General features: G+C 37.0%; 1 pseudogene; it reads right to left on the bottom strand.

The window, feature by feature from the left end:
• Positions 1-11,821: 11,821 nt before the first annotated feature.
• LOC130884418 (cyclin-dependent kinases regulatory subunit 1-like) lies at positions 11,822-12,061 on the bottom strand (annotated as a pseudogene).
• Between the last annotated feature and the right edge of the window lie 1,553 nt (positions 12,062-13,614).

Here is a 13,614-nt window from a genome sequence, read left to right as displayed (position 1 = left end):
GTAACTAATCTGTGTACCTTCTTATCCAACCAGACACTGTTACCAGCTGATGTTGCCTGGGAAATGCCTGGATATACACCAGCCATTACCAAAAGACATTCTACCCTTACTAGAACTTTTGCCTCCTTGGGACAGTTATCCCTATTATAGTCTAGTTTTCTGCATTCTCATTGTGTTGATTCTGCCCTATAGTAGCATCCTCTGCTACTATACTTTGTATCCACTGAACACATGCTTACACATTGACCTTGTTGAAGTAAAGATATATGGGCTGAATAAAATTAAGGTCTACCATATGACTGTCACAGACTTCTGTTTTCTAACATTCAAACTTCTTCACACAAGGAAGATCCCTGAAGGAGATGACAGTCCACCTACCCAGGATTGCAGTAGTCCTTCAGGTACCTGTGGGGATTCACAGAGAAACTACTGTGTATAGCTCAATTTTCAATATGCAAACAGAGGGGAAGCACATATAACTATCAGCTATATAGCTTGGAATTAAGCCCACATGAGTTTATTGAGAGGTGAACAGTCTGGATTTCAGGTAATAGCTGGACTGACACTGCCTTTTAATAGACTGTAGCTCTCTGTTGCAGTCATCATGTACCAGTATTGGGGGCAGAGTAGTTCCTTCTCAGTAGTGACTTGATTTGGATGTCTCCATTTCTTGGAAACTCATGTCTAGCATCATCACACAGTCTACAGAACCCAGAGATTTACAACTCTTTTAGGGTCTACCACTTAGTACTCCTTCCATGTCCAGGTAGGCCTCCCATTTAGCTAAATAAGAAGTTTGAGCTCTAACTATTTATTTAATGGAGAGCCAAGTATTCCCCATCCAAAAATGGTATGTGTAATCTGAATGTGCACTAGAACTTTACCTCACCTGGTGACAGACCCTTTTGTTTAGAGGCTGTGTACATGGTCATGAATTACTTTTCATGAAGGCTGTATCAGGCCTCAACCTCCTTCCACAGTTGTCACTGAAAACTACAGGTACTGGTCTCTCCACCATATGTTTCCACAGGTGAAACCAAACCTTGCTGGAAAAATGGTCACATCCAATTTAGGTATATATGTCTGATTAATATTACTAAAACCTGTGGTTGGTCAATAAACTGCTGGGCAGCTCCAGATACCCATTTGGGTATCTCAGTATGATATTATGTTCCCATGTTTTGTTTTTTTTTTTTTTTTTTTTTTTTTTTTTTTTTTTTTGTCCCACAGTGCCTACAAAGGATGTATATCTAGGCCAGATGGGAGATTAATACTCTTCAATATTCCAAAAATCTCACAAAGATTTTACCATCTTCTTTCAAAGACCTGCCTGAACATTACCACATTTGGTCTCTTGTATAGCTTTTTTTCTTAAACAACAATGCACTTCCCAAGAATTTGAAGGACAAACCAAGCCCGTGTACTTTGGAATCATTCACTATCCATTCCCTTTATTTCAAGGCAGCTCTCAGACTTACAACTGTAGATTCATAATTTGCAAAAGAATCAGAAGTAGACAAAGTATCATCAATATAGTGATATATTGTAACAGTCTTGGACCCTTTCTAGGATACTAAATCCTGAGTCACCAAACAATGGCAAATAGAGATATGCATATAACGTGGGACAAATGGCAGATATCCATTGTCAACCCCTATAGGTAAAGACAAACTATTCTTAATTTCTTTGAGCAATGTCAGTAGAAAATGAAGAAGAAGAAGAAGAAAAAGAAGAAGAAGAAGAAGAAGAAGAAGAAGAAGAAGAAGAAGAAGGAGAAGGAGAAGGAGAAGGAGAAGGAGAAGGAGAAGGAGAAGGAGAAGGAGAAGGAGAAGGAGAAGGAGAAGGAGAAGGAGAAGGAGAAGGAGAAGGAGGAGAAGGAGAAGAAGAAGAAGAAGAAGAAGAAGAAGAAGAAGAAGAAGAAGAAGAAGAAGAAGAAGAAGAAGAAGAAGAAGAAAGAGGAGGAGGAGGAGGAGGAAGAAGAAGAGGAAAAGGAGGGGGGAGGAAAAAAGGAGAAGAAAGGATTATACAGATCAACCATATTATGATATTGACAAAATAAAAGCTAATTGGTTCATCATATCTAAGATGAGTGAATCTGTTGCATGCAGAGTTGGAGTCACTTTATTCAGTTCACTGCAGTCCACAGTCATTCTCTGTGTTTCATCTGGCATCTGCACTGGCCAAACAGGGGAGTAGTTGTAGCTACGCTGTATACTCATATTATACCAGCTGCTTCTAACTGCAAAACAGTGTGAGCAATTTCTTCATGCCACAAAGGTGCCTGGAATTAAAGTATGTGAACCTTCTGCCTTGGAGCTTGAATCACATGTTGGAGATGGCTGGCCTTATATCTGGCTTAACAGCCTAACTTGAAATCTAAATTCATTAGAGATTGTTTGGAAGGTTGCCAGTCATCGTGAGTTATCTATCCCTAGAATATGTCCAGCTATTGGAGAAACAAACACTGTATAGCATTGGAGGCTACCTGGCCAATATACAAAATCATAGTCACTAGATGGCCTAAATTTTGTATCTGGTTTGGGCATGTATGTACGCAACCATTTGAAAAAAATCTATCTGGGCTCCTTATAGACTAAAGTGTTGTCAGCTATAGTATCACCAAGGATCAACATTGCATGCTTATTTGAGAGAGACCAATTAATAGTCAGTACAACACGAGGCTTACAGTCATTTAGCAACCCCAGCCAAGTAACTCAAACCTGTTTCTAGCCCCCCAAAATGAAGTCATTTGATTAAAGTATCATAAAATTCTGGAGATATTTAAAGTATTTCTGCTAGCCTGAGCTTAATGTCTGTCCTCCTAGGAAAACTCTCATATATCTTAGTGGGCTTAATCTGGTTCCAGAGAACTAGTAGCACCTAATTTGACTATCAATTTGTATCTTTTATATTGATTCCAAATAGAATTAGCTTAATACACTTATAGGCATTTGAAACACCTTGAGATGCTTCTTCTTCTTCTTCTTCTTCTTCTTCTTCTTCTTCTTCTTCTTCTTCTTCTTCTTCTTCTTCTTCTTCTTCCTCTTCTCCTCCTCTTCCTCCTCCTTCTCCTCCTTCTTCTTTTGATATTTATTCATGCCTTATTCTCCTCATGAATAATGTAGGTAAGGTAATTGAACCCCATTTTCTTGCCAAACTATAACATTTAAAGTTGTCATTTCTGTGCTTATCTCTTGAATATGATGGCATACACAGGATTTTAGTAGGTCAGAAACGTCCCAAATGCCCTCCACAAAATAGGAATTAAGATCAAAGTCTGCATTCTAGCAATAGAATGTTCTGCATTTGGGCCAGCAGTAGGTATCAAGCATGACTGGGCACATTTGCAACACTCGGATTTGTGCATTTACTCTGTCTCTGGCAACTCACCAGCACTGGCCCATACTAGAAAATCTCCAGCTGTTATAGCTCATTAGCAAATGCTTTCCCTATTTCTATGGCCTCGGGGTCTGCAAAACTCTGCCTAAGAGAAGGATAAGTAGTGACAGAGGCCAAATTCTACATGTCATCTACTGTGAAGGAGATTCTAACTCAATCTTCATCTCAGAGACACAGCATTAAGGCAGGGACTTGTTTCCTCAGACTCTGAACTGTTTTTCCAGTTCTCAAATTCCATCATAGTATAGGGTTTATAGAACACACGCTTTCAGACTGTCCTCTGCCCTTGAGCCTGACCACTCTGATCTGAGACTGATTTAACTCTATTTTATACTGAATAACTGGTTGATCATAGAGTAACAGTTGGGGTATTTCCTCTACTATTCCCCAGTTTCATAGAGGGGCTCTGACTGAGTACAAAACACTGAATCAAATTTCCAATCTTCACATTCTCCTCCATGGGTCACAGCCCAATCACTTTGGCTTCCCACCAGAGAGCATCTTAATGACAAGCCTTCAGTGCATTCAAACATAGCTAACACATCTTATCCATTTCATTTTTATCTTTATTGATAAAGTACCTGCCAGGAAACACAAAACCTTCTCAAAATACATCTACTTCACGACAGCTTTCTCTAGGGACCCAGGAGGCTAGAGTGGTAGTCATAGGATACTATCTGCTATGATTGGGACATATCTATTCCATATCTTCCTCAGAAACTGGAAGAGATGAAACATTTCCCTGCCGTTCTGTCCTGCCAATATGCAGCAGAAGTGAAGACAAGTTGGAAACCAGAAACATAGTATCTCAAGGAGCTAAGGGATTAAAGATGAGCAAGGTATCTGGGAAATTCAAAAATTCTTTTTCCAGTGATAAAGACTATGGCCTTGATCCTAATGATATTTTATAGAAAACCATATGAATGTGGCTTCTGCCAGAACCACCTACACATTCAGTAATATAGCAGTCATTTCACTGTTTGCTCATAGTTACTCAGGAATCTGGTAGTAGCAATCCTAAGACTTTCTGGATTTTCACATTAGTGCCCTGTTGTCTGTCTTATACCTGGCACTATGACATGTGTTCCTTTCATAAGTACTTGCTACCAAGTTCAGGTATAATGTCCCATAACCAAATCTGCATACTATATCTGGTGCAAGAAATTAAGATGCTTTTTAAATAATGACATGGGGGTGTGAACTTAGTAATTTCTGTTTCTATAAGTTATTCACCAACTTAGAAGAATGTTTAAAGGAATCATAAGTTTTTAACCCTAAAAGATTAGAGCTCATTAATTTAATTTATCAATCTTTGTTTACTCGGTTATCTTTGTTGTTATTCTCATTTCTTGGTTTGAATTGTTCCAGTTATTTCCATTATAAGTTGCTGGATAATAATCCTCCTGTACACGGTGAAAATGTGTTGCTTTCACTGATTAAAAAAAAAGTTGATTGATGAATAGGGAGGCAGAAATTGGGGGACAGATAGAATGCTGGGAAAAAGAAAGGTAGAGTCTGAGAAGTCAAGAGTCAAACACAGAAGAAACAACATGAGTTCAAAGATGAGGTTAATGAGCCTCAGGGCAGCACAGAGATTAATAGAAATTGGTTAATTTAAATTGCAATCTCTGACTTGAGAGACCTCGAAGCTATTAGCTCAGCATTTATAATTAAATTTCTGTGTGATTATTTGGGAAGTGACTAACAGGAGAGAAAACTCTGCCTACATTTGATGCCCAACTGTTCAGCACTTATATCCAAATAAAACATGATAAAGGTCATAAAAGGTTCTAAACACACAAAATGGAGCCAAATATGGCTTCCTGCTCTCATGTCTTTCTGACAGCTGCAGCACCAAGTTGTGTCTCCCAACAGCTCTACAAAAGTTAGGCAACAAACCACCATGCATTATAACTATGCACTAAGGTAAATTGCATCAGCAGTTTCTGACATAACAGTTTAAGATTTGTCTTATGCACTCAAAACATAATACAGATGCTCAGTAAAGACAGATGCAGAAGAAATAAACCTCTGAATGGGTTACAGTGTATTGAAAAACACGCATGGGCTTTAGAGAGAGAGAGAAGAGAAAAAGGTATGTACAGTCATATATTAACAGTATTTCAAAATTAATAAAATCATAGGAAATAATAAATAAATAAATAAATAAATAAATAAAGCCATATAATGTTGGGAAACACATGGAGAATTTGGATTCTATATGATATTGTGCTGTCTTTATATTTTCTGTTTGCTAATGAAGGAATAGCAACTGCAAAGACAGATTGGGTTATGAAAACTGCTAGATTAATCCAACCTATATATTTTAATAACGTCTTGACTTCAAACTACAAGTTAAAAGATATGCTATGTTGATGAAGAGGATATGCTTTTATTTCCACAGAAAATGAGAGATTGTGGATTCATTCCTGGTTGATATGTACTACATTTAATAGGGGAAACTCCCCTGCAAATACCAGCTATACACATAAAGAAATAAAAATAGAAGTTATACAAGACATGTAATTTGTATTTTACCTGCTGAAATGCTCACCTTCCTGGACCTGGATGAAGGGTGGAGGACCTTGGACTTCCCACAGGGCAGGGAATCTGGACTGCTCTTCAGACTTGAGAGAGAGGGGGAATGGAGTGGGGAGAGGATTGTGGAGAGGGGGAAAGAATTGTGGAGAGGGGGAGAAGGGTGGGGAGAGGGGGAGAGAAGTGGGGAGGGGGGGAAATGGGAGGCGGGGAGGAGGCAGAAATCTTTTCAACAAAAAATAAATAAATAAAATAATTTTTGGCTAAATTGTGAAGATTTCAAAATCTATACTTTTATTAATGTAGATGTGTAGGCTACTTTTGATAGTTTATGTATTTTCAGAGAAAGGGAGAGGCATCAATAAAAATAAATGGTCCAGGTTATCCAACATCAAGAACAACTTCAATGCTGCTGGCTGAGATGATCCAGCCTCAAAATATATGCCAGTGAAGACTTAATAAGCATCCTGATTTCCTTAAGTTTTCTCCAAAGATGCCAGTGCCCCCAGACAACAGGAAGCAAACTAGAAAACAATGTCCATATTCCCAGATGGTTATGGGTGTAAGTTGGTCACAAGGTGTTATTGGTCAGAACAAGGATAAAAAGCTAAACAAAAGGTTTAAATTCAAACATCTCTTTCTAAAGGAAAAAGGTGGATATAATGTAGTAATGATAGAAAATAGGATATATTATTGAATCTACTTCAATAAAAACCCAACTATTAACCTAAAAAATATTTACATTGATATTAATTTTGCTTTACTGGAATAAATTTAAAGATATTTTTGCTATGCTACATATATGTCTCCACTCTTTTAGGATATTATTCTTATACAACTTAATTTAAAATGTAATGTAATCAAAAATACAGGTTAGTAGTTGGTCATCTATAATAGTCAAACTTGTAGTCATGTTGGTATGTTTTCAAGGTCATGCCCAATACCAGGTATGCTTAGATAGATAGATGATCTTAAAACACATTGAAGACCTACAGAATATGACATTTAATATGTTTAATAATGTAAGGCTTTTAGTGACAATGAGAGATGTCAGCTCCTGGCAATACCAATATACTTCAAAGAGGATAATATGCATCAAAGTAACTCCTTATGTAGTTGATTTTCTTTATGGGAAAAACTAGCAATTTGGTCAAATAAATTTCCCTTTTCACAATTGCTAACAATTTACTCTCCAAACTGAACATGCAGGGCATACAAAAAGGCAACTGCCAAAATTTTCAAGACAAAGTGTAAGAGTTTTTAAAAATCTCCAGCTTCTCACAATGTCTGTCAGATTACTAGGCCTGTAGAACAAAGTTAGATGCCCCAGTGTTACAAAAAAACCTAGGGTGATTGTTCAGGCAGCTGTTTCTGTCCTCAATTTTAGGCTACTTGCTCTGCAGTTCCTACTTACTGATGTAATATTATATCTTACTCAGGTCTTCGATGATATTGAAGACTAGATAGTTACAATTGCAATTCTCCCTAAATATAGTAGAAAGTAAATTAGTTTCAAAACTTTGGACTCTTCAGTAGAGGACAGCTGATGGATTATTTTCTCCATTTTGCCAAATATAAATGAACTGGCTATTTTTAACTGTAATTATTAATTGATAACTATTTTGCATATACTTTCATTATGTGTTGCAGGAAGTCTTTCAGCGAATAGCTTTTGTGGATACTGGTCCATTTTTTTGGTATGGTCTCAGGTACTATACGTGCAGATGAAAAGCCTGTGTGGCCCTCTTTTCAACTGGATTCAATTCCCAGTGTGACAGCACATTCACAAAGTAGACAATCCTACAGGTCATTAGGATTGGGGCAGGGTTCTGTTCTTGAGTTTGCAGAAAAATACACATCTCCCAAAATTCAAGAGATCTTGATCATCTATATGCCTAAAGAAGAAAAGAAAGCTATTCAAAAAGTATTACAAAGCAAATAGAAACCTGGCTTATGATACCACTGTCCTCTGCATGGTAAAATCTCACTATCTAAACATACATATAATGCTGGTCATGAATCACCTAAAAAACAAAGGTGGCTCTCTTTCTCTAAATCCAAGCATGCTGTTAAGAGAAAAATTCAGAATTCTTGTAGCATATCAGGAGCCACCTGGTATGGAATAAAGAAAGATAGAATCTAGGTACAAAGATTATTGAAAATCTGCTTTCAATAATTTTACTTCTTCTCATACATATTTATTTCTCTATGCTACCTTTTCTTAAATACATGCCTACAAAAATTGAAAAGTTCAATTTTGATGTACATAATATTTAAGTTTTCCACAATAAAGAATAATTTTCCTACAGTAATCTATGAAGTCTCCAGGAAAAAATGGTGCCCCACAATAATGATTCAACCTGTTTGATATGATGCCATTATTCTGATAGCACCACTATAAGATTGTTTTTGGACTACAAACTGCTCAAGATGATTCCACCTTGGCCAGGTGAGATGATACACATTAATACAATATTCTGGTGAAAATTTCAAATAAAAATTTCAGAAAAACCTTACTGACTACTCAGAGATTATTTACAGTTGTATCAGACAGTAATCTTGAAGTTAGCCTTAATTTTAGTTTTTACAAAATCTCATAAGAATAACATCTATCTTATGATAACTCAAAGTAATTTTAGAAAACAATGTTCCTTCTCCCAACGAAGTTTGTCCTCAGGGTTAGGACAACTGTCATCTGTTAGGGGTTTGTTATAAGTGGTACAGGGTTGGGAGTGAAAATGATGTAGGCTCAGGGATCTCTTTTAAAAACAAAAGTTGAATGGATGGGATTATATGTAGACTAGTATATCTACTTATGAACTATGAGTTATAGATAATTTACATTGGTATAGATCCTTGTATAATGACATAAAATCAAATTGTATTTGTTATATTGAATATGCTCTAATTTCTGTTTACAATATGTATGCACCTATACAAAGTTATTTTGTCTTGTTGTGTGCATGTATGTTTCTACCTGAGCTTAAGAAGTTTTGAAAATTGATGTAATTTTAGGAAATATTTGTCATATTACACAACACATTTCTAGCTCCTATGAAGATAGTTATATAAATTGTTTACATTTTGAGGTCATTGTCTCCAATTGCTGCACATTTATTTAAAGATTTTTTAATTTTTTAATGAGAAGCCTCAATCTTTATATATGTATTAAAAATTGAAGGTCAATAGTCATTCGTTTTTGTCATACTTACACTTGTCAGGTTCTTTAGATGCATAGAAATTATATTCAAAATAGATAGGTAATCTTCAAACACTTCATAGAATTGAAGAATATGGCACTTAAATAATGCAGGATTCTATTTAGGTGAGACACGATTGCTCCTGGCAGTGCTGATCTATTCCAGGAAGAATGTTGAGCACCAAAGACACCCCACTTGGAGCTTGTTTTCTTCTTAGAAATACTGGCCTTTGGGCAAAAAGCTGCCTTGCATGGTGTCAAAACTGGAGAAGCAGGATACAAGCAAGACAACAGCCAAACTTTGCCAAGCAAGATAGGGTAAGGTAGTTCTGAAAATTTTGTGTCTATGAAAATGATCAATCAGATACTCAGGCCTTAGCCAAAGTTGGTTGCTCCAACATCGCAAATGAGACTTTGGATGATCACTCAGGTACCTGGTTGTCTCTGTCTATTCTAGCACATTATGGAAGTTGCTTAAATGTAGTTCCTGTTTACTCAGGTAATATTATTTTCATTCTAAGATTTCTGATGTGGTTGAAGTCTAGATAGTCATAGTTACTTTCCTCTCATGATTTAATCAAGACACTTTTAATATAAGACTTAGACTTCTTAGACTAGGCTAACTATTGGCACATTTAGCAAGTGTTTTTTGCTTCATATTGTTCATGCTGGTTGTAATTCTAATTTTTATGTATGTTTTGGTTCCTTCTTTTCCATGGACAATACTTGATATTTATTTTTATTGTATATAGTTTTGTATTAGGCTTAGAACCCTTTTATTTAGACAAGACGGGGATGTGTTGAGTTGACAGAAGTTTCTGTCCCTCCTGGTACTGCAGCCATTCAGTCCCAAAGTAACACATAGAGGTCTATATTAATCATAAACTAGTTGGTCTATTAGCTCAGGCTTCTTATAAATTCTTATATTATTAGCCCATCATTTTTGTCTGTGTTAGTCACATGACTTGGTACCTTTTATCAGTGAGGCCTTCTCATCTTGCTTGCTCTGTGCCTGGCTTCCTCTGTGTTGACTGCAGACTGACTGTTTCCTCTTCCCAGAATTCTCCTGTTCTCCTCACCCCTCATCTACTTCCTGCCTGGTCACCCTGCCTATACTTCCTGCCTGCTACAAGCCAATCTGTGTTTTATCAAAATTATAAAAGGGACAGGATAGCAATACTATTGTCCCACAGATCTTCCCTCTTTTTTTTTTTTGCTCAAAACAAAAACTCTGAATCTAATACCCTTTGTTTAGAATTTGTCCAGATGATTATCCATAACATCTTATAACCAATATTCTAAATAATGATAAATATTCATAATCCATCCTTTGGGGATATGGGTATAGTTCTCTAGGCTACTTTCTGCTGATTGGGGGTGCTGATAATCTTACAGGGACCTAAAGAAAAATTTTAAATTATGGTCTTGTCCTGACTGGAATATTTTATGAAGCTTGGTCATCTCAGCCAGCAATCTCGAGGATGGTCTGGATGTAGAGCTCAGACATCCGGGCCATCTATTCCTATTGAAGATATCAAAAGGGTAGTTCCTTGATCAAACCTGGTTTTTCTTAGCTCAGAATGAATCGACAGCCTCTCATTTTCTGTGGAAACAAAAGCAAAACCTCTTTTGCAAAGTAGCCTATCTTTTGACTTAAATTTGAAGTCAAGGTATTTTCAAAATACCTATCATTCATTAATCCAGCAGCATTTATAATCAAATTTTTTTTAGCAGCTGTTGCTTCTTCCTCAGCCATCAAACAATTTAAAGATAACACAAAATAATCAGTAATCAGACTCTCATATTTTTCATTTTTACATGGCTTTATTTTAAACTCTATTTCATTTATTCATTTATTTATTTTTTAATTTTTGAGACAGGATTTCCCTGTAGCTTTTTGGTTCCTGTCCTGGAACTAGCCCTTGTAGACCAGGCTGGCCTCAAACTCACAGAGATCTGCCTGCCTCTGCCTCTCGAGTACTGGGATTAAAGGTGTGTGCCACTACCGCCCGGCCTTTTATTTTTATTTTTAACTTTGGTTTTTTATAAGACTAACTTTTTCTGTGTATCTTTGGCTGTCCTGGCATTCATTCTGTAGACCAGGTAGTTCTTGAACTCACAGAGATCATTCTGCCTCTGCCTCCCAAGTATTGGGATTAAAGGTATGTGCTACCACTCCCAACTACTTTTTTTATTTTTTTTATTTTAATGACTTTATCCTTTTTTACTTATTCTCCCAAGCCTACTTATATTTTTTTAAATTATAAAAACTTCCTTTAATAGAGGCTTGTAACATGGAAGAGATTTGTCAGATAAAATGTAAAGTTTCCAACACTCTGAAATATAAGCTGATAAGTCACCATAAATACAACACCCAATAATAAAAACCACAACAGCAAATTCACATGGTCCCTGTAACAGCGATGATCTGACTTCACATGCTTTCAAGAGATGGCAAATATGGCCCACTGGATACAGAGCGCTCTAGGGCTTTGAAGTCACTCATGGGACAGAGTTGTGGCATTGGTGGCTCAACTCAAGAAGTAAAGCAGGTCCCAGCACTTCAGTGTATTGAACATCCTTTAAATATCAAAGTGAGAAATAAGAAAAGGAGATAATCACGCCACTAGAGAGACAGTAGGAAGCAAAGACAGCTTGTAAAGACAAGCTGGTGGCTCGCCAGCTTCATTTCTTTGGCTTCTTGGGTAGTGGCCACCAGAACAGTAAGATGTGAGGTTCTGGTTCATGGATCATATAATGGACCCATCCTTGACTCTGCTGAAAACCAAGATTTCTCTATTCAGATTCAGACATCAAATGGGTTTTAGGGACCAGCTTGGATAGGTCCTTGGGCTACATGACATGCTGGTACTCAAACGCCTTGTCTTCGTATTTGTTCAAATAGTAAATCTGTTTGTGTGACATGACTGCTCTGCCCGAGGGCACCCAAATTTAGATGTTTTCTTCATCTGAATTTATTTTTATTGTATATCTCTCTTTTATTGATCACATGAGTTTTTACTTTGCTAAGCAATATGGCCAGACTTAAAACCATGTCTTTGACAGCCAGATCCCATCCCTTTCCTTAGCTTTCTGAGAGTCTAGCCTCATGGTGGAGGTACTGGCCAAAGCCATATTTATTGCCACCACTCTATAGAGTTTCAAGGTTTCTGCCACCACCACCAAATAGGATGCTGTTGACTATTCATTAACACAATTTAAGTGTTTTATTGCAGAACCTTTTAAAAGAGCTACATTTTTTTGCAGCTAAAGTTGAATCAGGAAGCCTCTCTTAAATGACATGTGCTTGCCTCTAGCAATCTGAACCTATCTGATAAAATGATGCTACCAAAAAGCCATGCTTAACTCTCTTCCTTTGTGTCTGGAATTATTTCTCAAACTCTCAGGTTTTAAGTGGATTTAGCTGTCCACATTGATGCCATTTCTTGACAGAGGCTCCTGTCCCGCCTGGGCCCACAGCTGTTCAGTCCCAAAGAAACACATAGAGGTCCACATTAACTATAAACTGGTTGGTCTATTCGTGCAGGCTTCTTATTAACTCTTGTACCTCTTGTTAGCCTATAATTCTTGTCTGTGTTAGTCACATGGCTTGGTACCTTATGTCAGTGAGGCCTTCTCATCTTTGCTAGTTTTGTGTTTGGCTTCCTTTGTATAGACAGAAGACTGACTCTTTCCTTTTTCCAAAATGCTCCTGTTCTCATTGGCCCACCTATACTTCCTGCCTGACTCCGGGCCAATCAGCATTTTATAAAAATAATACTAGTGACAGGATAAAAGACCATTGTCCCATGGCACTTTTGTATAAAATCCTTCAGCCAATAACCTTTTAGATACTGACACATATTGGATATGGTTTCAGGTAGTATAAGTGTAGGTGAAAAGCATGTGAAGCCCTGTTTTCTCCTGGATTCAGTTCCCAGTTTCCAGAGGCCACAAAGGACTGAGAATAGCTACATTTACTGTGAGTTTATCCCCAAATAAATAAACATTTGTTATACTCCATTCTGGTCTGTTTTGGAACTCTTTGATATGCCTATAATTGTGTTAACGTTAAAACTTTCCTTTTTATTTAGACTAAAAAGATAAACGTTATGAAATAATCCTTCTGTACACTGTGAAAATGTGCTGCTTTTATTGTTAATATAAGCTAACTGACAAATAGTTAGGCAGGAGTTTTAGGGTAGAGAAAATGCTGTGAAGAAGAATGGAGTCAGGGAAGTTGTACACTAGACACAGAAGAAGCAAAATGGGAAGTTCAAAGATGAGGCAAATGAGCTTCAGGGAAGCAAATAGATAAGTAGAAATGGGGCAATTTAAGTGATAAGAGCTGTCTGGAGAAAATATAGGCCATCAGCCATGCAGTTATAATTAATATTTAGTTTCTATGTGGTTATTTGAATAGTGGCTGGTAGGACAGAGAAACTTAGTTTACAGTTAGCTCATATTCTAACCTTGAA

This window comes from Chionomys nivalis, chromosome 11, assembly GCF_950005125.1.
Source record: "Chionomys nivalis chromosome 11, mChiNiv1.1, whole genome shotgun sequence".
NCBI lineage: Eukaryota > Metazoa > Chordata > Mammalia > Rodentia > Cricetidae > Chionomys > Chionomys nivalis.
Note: the sequence above shows the minus strand (reverse complement) of the source record. Positions and strands in the feature narration are given on the sequence as shown.